Here is a 12,196-nt window from a genome sequence, read left to right as displayed (position 1 = left end):
TTATATATCACTAACATCATATGAAGTTCTTTATAGTGTACTAATGTACATAGTCATGTCACTAACTGTCTTTCAGAGGTAAAGGAGTATAAATGCGTTTGCTTGCGCTGATTAGACAAATTACCTATTATCTGACTGCATTAAAGGAGAGTCTACGTAGCAGACCTCACTGTAAAATTGAACCACATACCTTAAAGAGAACCTGTACTGAGTAAAATTATTTAAAATAAACACTCGAGGTAACTTCAAATGAACATTACACAGTTACCTTGCCATCAGTTCCTCTCAGAAGCTCACCATTTTCTTCTGACAATAATCCCTTCCAGTTCTGACAACATTTTGTCAGAACTGAAATATATCAGTTGCTCTCAGTTATATATCAGTTGCTGTCAGTTACAGCTGAGAGGAGAACTGATGTGTCCATGTTTCCCTATGGCTCAAGTGAGCGATGTTACAGTTTAACAGTGTGCTGACCAGGAAGCTGTTATGGGGTAATGGCTATTTTCAAAATGGAGGACACAGAATTCCCTTGATCACAGTCAGGGATGCTCGGAAAATTCCGCGGAATTATTAATTCCGTGATTCCGGCCGGAATTAGCTAATTCCGATTCCGGTGGTCGGAACGGAATTCCTATACCTCTTAAACGGAATTCCGCGGAAATTTTATAATTCCGACGGAATTTTCCGGAATAACACCCAAAATATCTCTCTCTCTCTCTCTCGGCGTGGGATGAGAGCGGAGGAGCCAGCGCAGCACCGAGGCCACCGGGAGAAGAGAGGGATGGCTCATTAGGACCGAGCCTTCCCTCTCCTTAGGTAAGTATCTGACTTTTTTTTTTTAAACCAGGGTTACATTAGCTTTAACACATTGGTGCAAACAGCCGCAAAGGGTTGCCATTAGTTGACACTCCAAGGACATAAACTGTCAGTCCTCTCGGTGGCAATGTTTGTGTAATGGTGGCCATGCTCGTGCACACGTTGGCGAGAGTGCAAGCGATGATGATGTAAATTGTGAAAAATACTTTTTTCTTTTTTTTATTAATTGAAAATGTAAAAGTTATTTATAAAATTCTACAATGATTTTTTTCCTGATATGTTACTTTGATAACTGTGATAATTCAAGAGCTAATACCTGTACGGTGCCATAAAGAACTTGTGCTGTGTACAAACACCTGTGCCTTCTCAACTTGTGAATGTGAAAGCAATCTCTAATCCAACAAAACTGAGAAGCATCACAGAGAAAATTTCTCTGCAGATAATTGCAAGCTTGAAGGAGAGCTGTGGGGAGTGGACAATCATTCCCCGGAAAAATATGATGGTGATCGGAATGGATCTACCATGATGCTGGCCACTCCCCGTTCAGTGACAGACTTGGTGGGAACCAACATAAATTCTTGCCTGTCCCACTGATACTTCTGTGTAATCTTTCAGCGACCACATCAAGATAGTGTAGATGGCTGGCTTGAAGCTGTACCTTGTGGCAGCTCTCCAGAAGTACTACAAAGGAAATCATGCGCTGCCCGCAGGGCCAGATTTGTACCTTTTACCGCCCAAGGCCCCAGGGCCGGATTTGTACTTTCCAGTGCCCTAGGCCTGCTGTCACCAAGCCCCCCCCCCCCCCCCCGCCATCACCACCACCAAAGAACATTCTGTCCAACTATCTGACTAGCGATCACTGGTTTGAATGGGCTAATTTCAGTTGTGCTGCTGTGCCCCTCATTGAACAAAGAATCAGTGGATGCTCTGTCCTCTCACGATGGAAATTTGCGCTCCTACTCGAATGTGCACAGCAGCCGATAGTGTTCTGGGAATGCATACTTGAGAAATGACGCTGATGTATGACCGGTACTCGTCAAGAATGCATAACACTGTACCGGCCTCAGTTGCTGAGCACATCTGGGCAGGAGCAGGAAATTACAAGGAGTGCGAGTGGCCAGAGCATGCGCTGCTTCTTTGTCCTCTGTGCGACTGGCTGCAGTCAGAGCCACAGACAGGTGGCAGGGCAGTGCAATGGAGAGAAGCCCATCCAAAGCAGAGAACAGGTAAGTAGCAAACATCCTGTCAAGACCTACTTTGGATGTTTGGTTGTAATTAGTGGACCTGAACTCAGAACTTCCTCTCTGCTCTAAAAGATACTCAGCAACATAATAACCTTTAAAGAAAAAACATGTCTTTGTTACAGCTAATACAATTCCTGCAATAAATAGACAGTGTGTCTAATTCCTACTTTCATGGAAGCAGACATATTAACATCTTGTGCTTTAAAATAAGCTTATATGCTGTGGCAGTCAGGTGACACAGGGAAGATATCAAATGTGTGATTAGACACAGATGTGGAAGAATTCGAAAGGCTCTCTAAATACATACATGGTGCATTTCTCTGCATGTTTTCCTTCTGTTCTGTGCAAGAGTTCAGCTCCACTTTAAAGCATCTGAATGACATTTATTTATATTTGCTAAAAAAATCTATGCATCTCTTTTGAATGCTGAATGTACATATGGTGGTGTGCTCTAACATACTGACAGTATACGGGAACAAAGTCTGAAGAAGGCTTATTAGCAGAATGATTACTCTTTTTCTTTTAAGCCAATAAATGGTATCATCCTGATTCAAAACTCTCTGCTTTTGCTGATGGCTAAGATGGTGCTTTACTGCTACAGGAAAGCAGAAGGATGCCAAACCAAACACACTAGCATAGAGGTAGTAACAGCTCAGGTGACAGTGACAGTTTAGCAATGAAAGGGAAGCATACAGCATTTTTATTCCAGGCTGCAGCAGTTCTCATAGATGGTCGGAGCTGAAGGACAGAAAATGAGTCAGTAAAGAGTTAACTTAAGCAGAGATGAGATCACTGGCTAGGAAGAAAAAAAAAGCAATAAAATAGGCCTAGATAAGAAAGTGTAATTTACAACTGCTGGGGTCAGTGTCACAGCTGTAAAAAAGAAGGCAAAGAAACTAGCAGAAATGTTTGTGAATGCTTGCATTAGAACTCAGCGGAACTTAGTTGTATCTGCTTTGTAATGTAAATCCCTGGTATTTCTCACATCCACTTGTACTGTATGTCGATCATATAGATAATTGAATCATCAGGTGACAGTTATGATTGATCCTGATTGTTATAACACATCAGGAAGTGAGAGGTGCAGGGATTGGGGAACTCTGGAATTCAGCTATTAGTGCAGAGCAGGGCGCTGGCTGGCTGCGCTGCGGGAACAGAGGAGATGATTTACTTTGACATATGACCTCTTCTCTCTCCAAGTCATGCCGCACTTCTGATCTTATCTGATTTTATCGCCCTAGGCCATGGCCTTTGTGGCCTTTGCAGAAATCCGGGCCTGCAAGGCCCACTGTCACCAACTGTCCCCCCCCCCCCAAACCTGGTGCCCACTGTTCCTGTGCTCGGATCCTCTGCGCATATTCAGGCTCCTCACTGCTGTCTGGGATTCTCTTCTTCCTTGTGGCTGTATTCCTGTTTGTGTGCAACCATACTGGGCCTGTGCAAGTATGGTCCATATATTAAGAACAAAACCTTTTGTGCATATCTGGTAGAAATTTGTAATAACAGAGGCGCCAAATTAGAATAAAAGCGTTTAAAATCAGTTTAAAAGGAGGGGGGTTGGTGGTTACCACCCTCAGGTATATAAGGACCAGCCAATGAGTCGTTATATATAAACCATATAATTAATTACAACATCTCCAGGCATGCAACGCGTTTCACGGGTCAAGTGCCTGCTTCATCAGGCAATCAGTGTTGGAGATACACACGGCTGTATCAATTTTAAGGCCCAGCGCCTACTGTACTTCTACAGTAGGCGCTGGGCCTTAAAATTGATACAGCCGTGTGTATCTCCAACACTGATTGCCTGATGAAGCAGGCACTTGACCCGTGAAACGCGTTGCATGCCTGGAGATGTTGTAATTAATTATATGGTTTATATATAACGACTCATTGGCTGGTCCTTATATACCTGAGGGTGGTAACCACCAACCCCCCTCCTTTTAAACTGATTTTAAACGCTTTTATTCTAATTTGGCGCCTCTGTTATTACAAATTTCTACCTGATTGAGTACACCCTTGGTGGAGGGGTGTATCCCCATTTTTCCTGTCTACAGAAAGCGACTTCTTAATACCTGAGTGGGGTCAGGTTATAATTCTCCCCACCTGTACATCCAGTGGTTGCCTTTGTGGTAACCCAGACTTGTGAGTATATTACTCATTATCGTTTCATTGTACTCCATTTGTTGTGACATACTACACTATATTGGGCTCTCGGTTTCATTTCTTTGTATTTTTCCAAGCTTTTGTGCATATCTGTTTCTTCTGTGCTCAAGAGACTTTGTGCTAATGGAAATGTGAGGCCCATACTCGTGCATGCCCAGTACAGTTACACTTGCAGATAGGAGCACAGCCACAAGAAAAAATAGGGTCCCGGGCAGCAATGAGGGGTTTAATATGTTCATGACCCCCCCCCCCCCCAGTATGGGTAGCCAGATGCTTTCTCCCCCTTAGTATAGGTAGTCAGATGCTGTCCCTCATGCCCCTTCCTTAGTATAAGTAGCCAAATTCTGTCCCTCCCTTTCCTTCCTTAGTATAGATAGTCAGATGCTGGCACCTGTTAACCTCCACTCCTTAGTATAAGTAGTCAGATGCTGCCCCCCCCCCAGTCAGGTGCTGATTCCTCCTCTTAGCATAGGTAGTCAGGTGCTGCCCCCCTTAGTATAGGTAATCAGGTGCTGTCTCCTCCCCTTAGCATAGGTAGTCAGGAGCTGCCCCCCTTAGTATAGGTAGTCAGATGCTGCCTCCTTCCCTTGGCATAGGTATTTAGGTGCTGTCCCCTTACTATAGGCATTCAGGTGCTGCCCCCCATAGCATAGGGAGTCAGGTGCTGTCCCCCCCCCCCCCCCCTTAGCATAGGTAGTCAGGTGCTGCTCCCCTTAGTATTGGTAGTCAAGTGCGCCCCCCCCTTAGTATAGGTATTCAGGTGCTGTCCCCCCTTAGTATCGGCAGTCAGGTGCTGCCCCCCTTAGTATAGGTATTCAGGTGCTTCCCCCCCTTAATAAAGGTATACAGGTGCTGCTGCCCGCCTTAGTATAGGTATTCAGGTGCTGCCCTTTCTTAGTATAGGTATTCAGGTGCTGCCCCCCCTTTAGTATAGGTAGTCAGGTGCTGCCTAGAGATGTCGCGAACCTCCGATTTTCGGTTCGCGAACCGGGTTCGCAAACTTCCGCGGAAGGTTCGGTTCGCGGAAAAGTTCGCGAACCGCAATAGACTTCAATGGGGAGGCGAACTTTGAAAAATAGAAAAAATTATGCTGGCCACAAAAGTGATGGAAAAGATGTTTCAAGGGGTCTAACACCTGGAGGGGGGCATGGCGGAGTGGGATACATGCCAAAAGTCACGGGGAAAAATCTGGATGTGACGCAAAGCAGCGTTTTAAGGGCAGAAATCACATTGAATGCTAAATTGCAGGCCTAACGTGCTTTAAAACATCTTGCATGTGTATACATCAATCAGGGAGTGTAATTAGAGTACTGCTTCACACTGACACACCAAACTCACTGTGTAACGCACCGCAAACAGCTGTTTGTGTAGTGACGGCCATGCTGGACTACTGCGCAACAGGCAACATGTCGAGATTGCTCTTCCTCACTCAGTGATGTCAGGTAATGTGTGACTTCCTTCTCAACTTTCCATGGCATTGTTAAAAAGCTTACGTTTTGTTTTTAAATTACATTTTCTACTTGCTGTGTACTTGTTCAGTACCGCTACAATGAGAATCCTGTGATGGCGGGCAAGTCTGCCATTGTTTGTGACCCCGGGTAATGGCAGGGGAATGAGGGGTTTGAATCCGGTGTGGAGCCTGAGCAACGGCTACCACTACACATCCAAGGAGGGCAGCGGGCAGGCATGCACGCCCGCCTGCCCCGAGGTAGTGACCAAAAATAACAATACAGGAGGAGGACTTTCGAGGCCCTGCTGTGTACTTGAAATTAATGTACTTTAAATTATTTAACAAGAACTAGTTATGGCGGGCAAAGATGACACCACATTCCTTTCACGAGAATCATATGGAGGTGGGCAAGTCTGCCATTTGTGACCCCGGGTAATGGCCGGGGAATGAGGGATGGAATCCGGTGTGGAGCCTGAGAAACGGCTACCACTACACATCTAAGGAGGGCAGCAGGCAGGCATGCACGCCCGCCCCGAGGTAGTGACCAAAAATAATAATACAGGAGGCGGACTTTCGAGGCCCTGCTGTGTATTTGAAATGAATCAACTTTAAATCCTTTAACGGGAATCCGTTATGGAGGGCAAGTCTGCCATTGTCACCGCGGGGAATGAAGGTTGGATTCCGGCCCGAAGTGGGAGCCTGCTGAGACCCATGCTGTAGCTGCCCTGACCGTGCTTTGCAGACCAGGCATCTGTGGTCAGATGGACCCATAAGCCAGCGGAAGACAAACCAAGTCTAAAGCATTTGCCAAGAATGTTTTACGGAGGGCAAGTTTTTTTTGCCCTTTTTTAAAAATTTTTGAAAATGATAGATGGTTGTATTTTTAAATTGTTTGAAAGTTTAGATGGTTGTATTTTTAAATTGTTTGAACGTTTAGATGGTTGTATTTTTAAATGGTTTAAAAGTGTATCCATTCTTCCTCCCCCCAGCCACGAACAATACCATGGGAACGTGAAGCAGCAGAAGCCCCCTGTGACGGCTGCCGCGGTTGTTCACCGCAGCTTGTCTTTTGATGGGTGCTGGTTTTCCTCAGGTGTTCTTGCCATAGCTGTTTGTGCCCTCTCTCCAGGTGCCTTCGTAAAGCACTTGTCCCTCCGTGACAGTTGATCTTTCCACGGCTCAATTTTTGCTGGCAGAGACAACAGATGGCTTTGCTCCGATCTGAGACACACACGTTAAAAAATTTCCGAACCGCTGAGCCCCCCTGGGCTGATGGCTCTACGGTGGCATCAGCAGCTGACGTTGAAGGGCATGTTGGCTGTCTGGCCATAGCGGGCGATACATGGCGCCGGACACTGCCCCCAGCTGTTTCTGAGGACGAGCTCCCTCTTGTATTGCGTTCCGGAGTTGGAGCCTGATCAACGGCTACCACCACACATCCAGGCAAGGAGGGAGGCAGGCAGGCATGCACGCCCGCCCCGAGGTAGTGACCAAAAATAACAATACAGGACTCAGGAGGACCTTTTGCGGCCCTAATTGTAATGAATCAACTTTAAATCCTTTAACGGGAATCCGTTATGGAGGGCAAGTCTGCCATTGTCACAGCGGGGAATGAAGGTTGGATTCCGGCCCGAAGTGGGAGCCTGCTGAGACCCATGCTGTAGCTGCCCTGACCGTGCTTTGCAGACCAGGCATCTGTGGTCAGATGGACCCATGAGCCAGCGGAAGACCAACCAAGTCGAAAGCATTTGCCAAGAATGTTTTACGAAGGGCAAGGTTTTTTTGCCCTTTTTTTAAATTTTTTGAAAATGATAGATGGTTGTATTTTTAAATTGTTTGAAAGTTTAGATGGTTGTATTTTTAAATTGTTTGAACGTTTAGATGGTTGTATTTTTAAATGGTTTGAAAGTTTAGATGGTTGTATTTTTAAATGGTTTAAAAGTGTATCCATTCAAGTGCAAGTTATGCACTGACTGCCAGGTATAATGTGCAGTCACAGATGCAGTGAAAGGTATGCAGTGACTGCAAACAGCCGTTTGTGTAGTGACGGGCGTGCTGGACTGGTGCGCACCATGACGAGAGTGCAGGTGATGGTGGCTTTTCAGCCCATATGCTCGCCCGGCTGATGTAGCTGAATGACAGAACAGTGACTGTCCAGCTGATCAAATTTGGTCTGACCACAATGAAGCAACGACCTTATTATCTTTTGTGTGCCACCCCCACCCGAGACACTCAAATAGCCGGCGGTCATTGCTTCATTGTGATGCGCAAGCCCCTTCACCGCGGCAAGGTAATGATCACGAAGGGGGATGGGCACATGTACATGCCTTTTGTTTTTTTGTTGCAGCCGCCCGCAGTGCAGCCAGAAAAATTAGGCAGGCATGTACACGCACCAGAAAAATTAGTGTAGCGGCCGCTGCTAGCAAATTCAGGAATCCGCCTAGAGTCCTGGACCCTGTTGGTGGTGGTGGAGAAGGCAGTCAAGCGGCCTGCAGGCAGAGATGCTGTGTGTGGGGACTGACTTAGTCTTCGGTCGTGCAGTAGCCCTCCGTGATCCATTCCTCATTCATTTTGATAAAGGTCAGGTACTGAACACTGTCGTGACTTAGGCGACTTCTCTTCTCAGTAACTATGCCTCCAGCTGCACTGAAGGTCCTTTCTGACAGGACGCTTGCGGCAGGGCAAGAGAGAAGTTGTATGGCAAATTGGGACAGCTCTGGCCACAGGTCAAACCTGCGCAACCAGTAGTCCAAGGGTTCATCGTCGCTTTTCGCAGAGTCTACATCCACACTCAAGGCCAGGTAGTCGGCTACCTGCCGCTCCACGCGTTGGTAGAGGGTGGATCCGGAAGGATTATGGCGAGGAGTTGGACTAAAGAACGTCCGCATGTCCGACATCACCCTGAGATCCCTGGAGCGTCCTGTCCTTGCCTGCGTGGACTTGGGAGGAGAAGGGTTACTGCTAGTGGTACCTTGATTGCGTTTTGCAGCCACGTCACCCTTAAATGCATTGTAAAGCATCATCGACAGCTTGTTCTGCAAGTGCTGCATCCTTTCCGCCTTCTGTTGAGTTGATAACTGGTCCGCCACTTTGTGCCTGTACCGAGGGTCTAGTAGCGTGGCCACCCAGTACAGGTCATTCGTCTTGAGTTTTTTGATACGGGGGTCCCTCAACAGGCTGGACAACATGAAAGAGGGCATTTGCACAAAGCTGGATGCAGACGTACTCTCCATCTCCTCTTGCTCTTCCTCAGTGACAACTTCCTGTTGTTTGTATGCATCAGCCAATCAGAAACGTGTTTGTGCCGTACGCGTGTTTTTACGTGTACGGACGTAAACTACGCAAGCACACTGACTTGCTTCCCGTACCGGTCACATGCGGACTTATATCCGCATGACAGCTAGACATTACGCATAGAAACGGGTACCACATGCGCAGTACCACTAGAGTTAATGCAGAAAGAATTCCGCATGGGAACATGGTGTTACGCCTACGACTACGTTTACTATGCGCTATTGCATAGTTCAAAGCGTACTTTCATAGTTGCTTTCATAGTGTAGTTCATGTACTGTAGGCATATTTGAACTACGCGTAGTTGCGGAAAACTACACGTAGTTCCAGCGTAGCGAAGTTGGCTGACTACGATCATCCCTGATTGTAATGTAAAAAATATGTAGATGTAGTTTTACTATTAGGCCACAGGATGGCCACCTTGAGTTTTTTTCCCTCCTTGGGCTTCTCGCTAAGCGGAAGCACAAGGGGGATGCGGACATTTTTACGTGTATAAAGACTGTAGACCTCTTGTAAGAACCGCTTTGGTTTTTCTGCTGGGGACACGGATCGGTGATCGGGAACCATGTTCCCATTCACTGATCCCAGGGCTACCGGGGACAGCACGGGGGCAGAACAGCCGCCCGGACGTGAGCTTCACGTCCGGCCGGCAGAAATGGTTAAAGAGCCTTGCATTGTAAGGGAGTTTCTGCTAGATTATCCTACATTTATACCCTAATGATATTGTAATTCATCTCTGGAAAGCAGAGAATCAGACTCCCCTTAACATACATCCTCTTTGTATTAGTATTAACCACTTCCCGACCGCCTAACGCACAGGGGAGGCCGGGAAGTGGAGCCCTGAAGGACCGGCTCACCCACAGAGGCGGCGGTCCTTCTAAGGGCATGGGCGGAGCGATCGCGTCATCCGTGATGCGATCCTCCGCCCGGGATCGTTACTCGGGCATTTTGTCTCCGCTCGCCGGCCACTTAGCAGAGCCGGCGAGCGGAGGAATCCGCATAATTGCCCAATCAGAGTGTATAAGGCACTTTGTTAGGTAAACAAAGTGCCTTATACGTGCTTCCTCCTCGCCTCGTGGTCTCATTGTTCCAGAGACCACCAGCGAGGAGGAAGCACTTGTAAGTCTCACTGCACACAGCTTGATTTTGCCCAAAGCCTCCCTGATCACCCACCCCAGGCCTCATACCCCCCCTGATCACCCCAGCAGACCCCTGCCTAGCACCCTTGCACCCCTGTAAAACCCCCACCCCCCCACCTGCCACTAACTAGCGACGCTGCCCTTTAGTTTAGGTCCCTAACTGCCTCCTAGTCACCCCTGATCCCCCCCTACCTTTAGATCACCCCCACGCCCCATCCCAGACTACTCCCCTGTATACTGTATACATCTGTATACAGCTACCTTACCCCCTGATGACCCTCTGATCCCCCTCTGATCACCTGTCTATCACCTGTCCATCACCCCTCAGCACCCCCACCCATCAGAGCAGACCCTAACTGCCCCGCGGGGGTAACCGATCACCTGCCCAGGCCCTCGATTGCCCTCATACCCCCCTTCTGATTACATCCCCTGCTCTTTGTTTACATCTGTCCTCCCCAGCAATCACTAACTGATCTTTGATCAGTAACCCCCTGTGTCTGCCTCTCATCAGATCAGGACTTAGTCTGCCCCGTGCAGGCTCCTGATCAACCCCCCACCCCCTCAAATCGCCCTCAGACCCCCCCCTAATCACCGTCCAAGTGCATTGTATTTGACTGTGCTGCACTTGTATTCGATTGTGCTGCGCTTGTATTCGATTGTGCTGTAATTGTATTTGATTGTCCCGTGATCGGCTTCGATTGCCCCGTGATTGTTTGATTGCCTGAGACCCCACTTCCCACCACACCCAACCCCACCCTCCCCCCCACCACACCCAACCCCACCCTCCCCCCCCCCCCCCCACCACCTTCCGAGTGCATCAGATTTGCTTGTGCTGTGATTGGAGTCGATTGTGCTGTAATTGTATTTGATTGTCCCGTGATCGACTTCGATTGCCCCGTGATTGTTTGATTGCCTGAGACCCCACTTCCCGCCACACCCAATCCCACCCTCCCCCCATCACCTTCCGAGTGCATCAGATTTGATTGTGCTGTGATTGCATTCGATTGTGCTGTAATTGTATTTGATTGTCCCGTGATCGGCTTCGATTGCCCCGTGATTATTTGATTGCCTGAGACCCCACTTCCCACCACACCCTGGCATTTTAGGGGCCCTAAACCGTGAGGAGTAGTCTGGAAATCAAATTCTGCAAAATGACCTGTGAAATCCTAAAGGTACTCATTGGACTTTGGGCCCTTTAGCGCAGTTAGGGTGCAAAAAAGTGCCACACATGTGGTATCGCCGTACTCGGGAGAAGTAGTACAATGTGTTTTGGGGTGTATTTTTACACATACCCATGCTGGGTGGGAGAAATAACTCTGTAAATGGACAATTGTGTGTAAAAAAATCAAAAGATTGTCATTTATAGAGGTATTTCTCCCACCCAGCATGGGTATGTGTAAAAATACACCCCAACACACATTGTACTACTTCTCCCGAGTACGGCAATACCACATGTGTGGCACTTTTTTGCACCTTAACTGCGCTAAAGGGCCCAAAGTCCAATGAGTACCTTTAGGATTTCACAGGTCATTTTGCGGAATTTGATTTCCAGACTACTCCTCACGGTTTAGGGCCCCTAAAATGCCAGGGCAGTATAGAAACCCCACAAATGACCCCATTTTAGAAAGAAGACACCCCAAGGTATTCCGTTAGGAGTATGGTGAGTTCATAGAAGATTTTTTTTTTTGTCAAAAGTTAGCGGAAAATTGATTTTTATTGTTTTTTTCACAAAGTGTCATTTTCCACTAACTTGTGACAAAAAATAAAATCTTCTATGAACTCACCATACTCCTAATGGAATACCTTGGGGTGTCTTCTTTCTAAAATGGGGTCATTTGTGGGGTTCCTATACTGCCCTGGCATTTTAGGGGCCCTAAACCGTGAGGAGTAGTCTGGAAATCAAATTCCGCAAAATGACCTGTGAAATCCTAAAGGTACTCATTGGACTTTGGGCCCTTTAGCGCAGTTAGGGTGCAAAAAAGTGCCACACATGTGGTATTGCTGTACTCGGGAGAAGTAGTACAATGTGTTTTGGGGTGTATTTTTACACATACCCATGCTGGGTGGGAGAAATACCTCTGTAAATGACAATC

At 47.3% G+C, this 12,196-nt stretch overlaps 1 protein-coding gene across 2 annotated transcripts in view; it reads right to left on the bottom strand.

The window, feature by feature from the left end:
• The window catches only part of SEPTIN3 (septin 3), a 298,561-nt gene that overhangs the window by 268,535 nt on the left and 17,830 nt on the right, over nt 1-12,196 (bottom strand). The window lies entirely within an intron of this gene.

The sequence above is a fragment of the Hyperolius riggenbachi genome, chromosome 6 (assembly GCF_040937935.1).
Source record: "Hyperolius riggenbachi isolate aHypRig1 chromosome 6, aHypRig1.pri, whole genome shotgun sequence".
Classification (NCBI taxonomy): Eukaryota; Metazoa; Chordata; class Amphibia; order Anura; family Hyperoliidae; genus Hyperolius; species Hyperolius riggenbachi.
The sequence above is the reverse complement of the archived record's forward strand: the minus strand, read 5'-3'. Positions and strand labels throughout refer to the sequence as shown.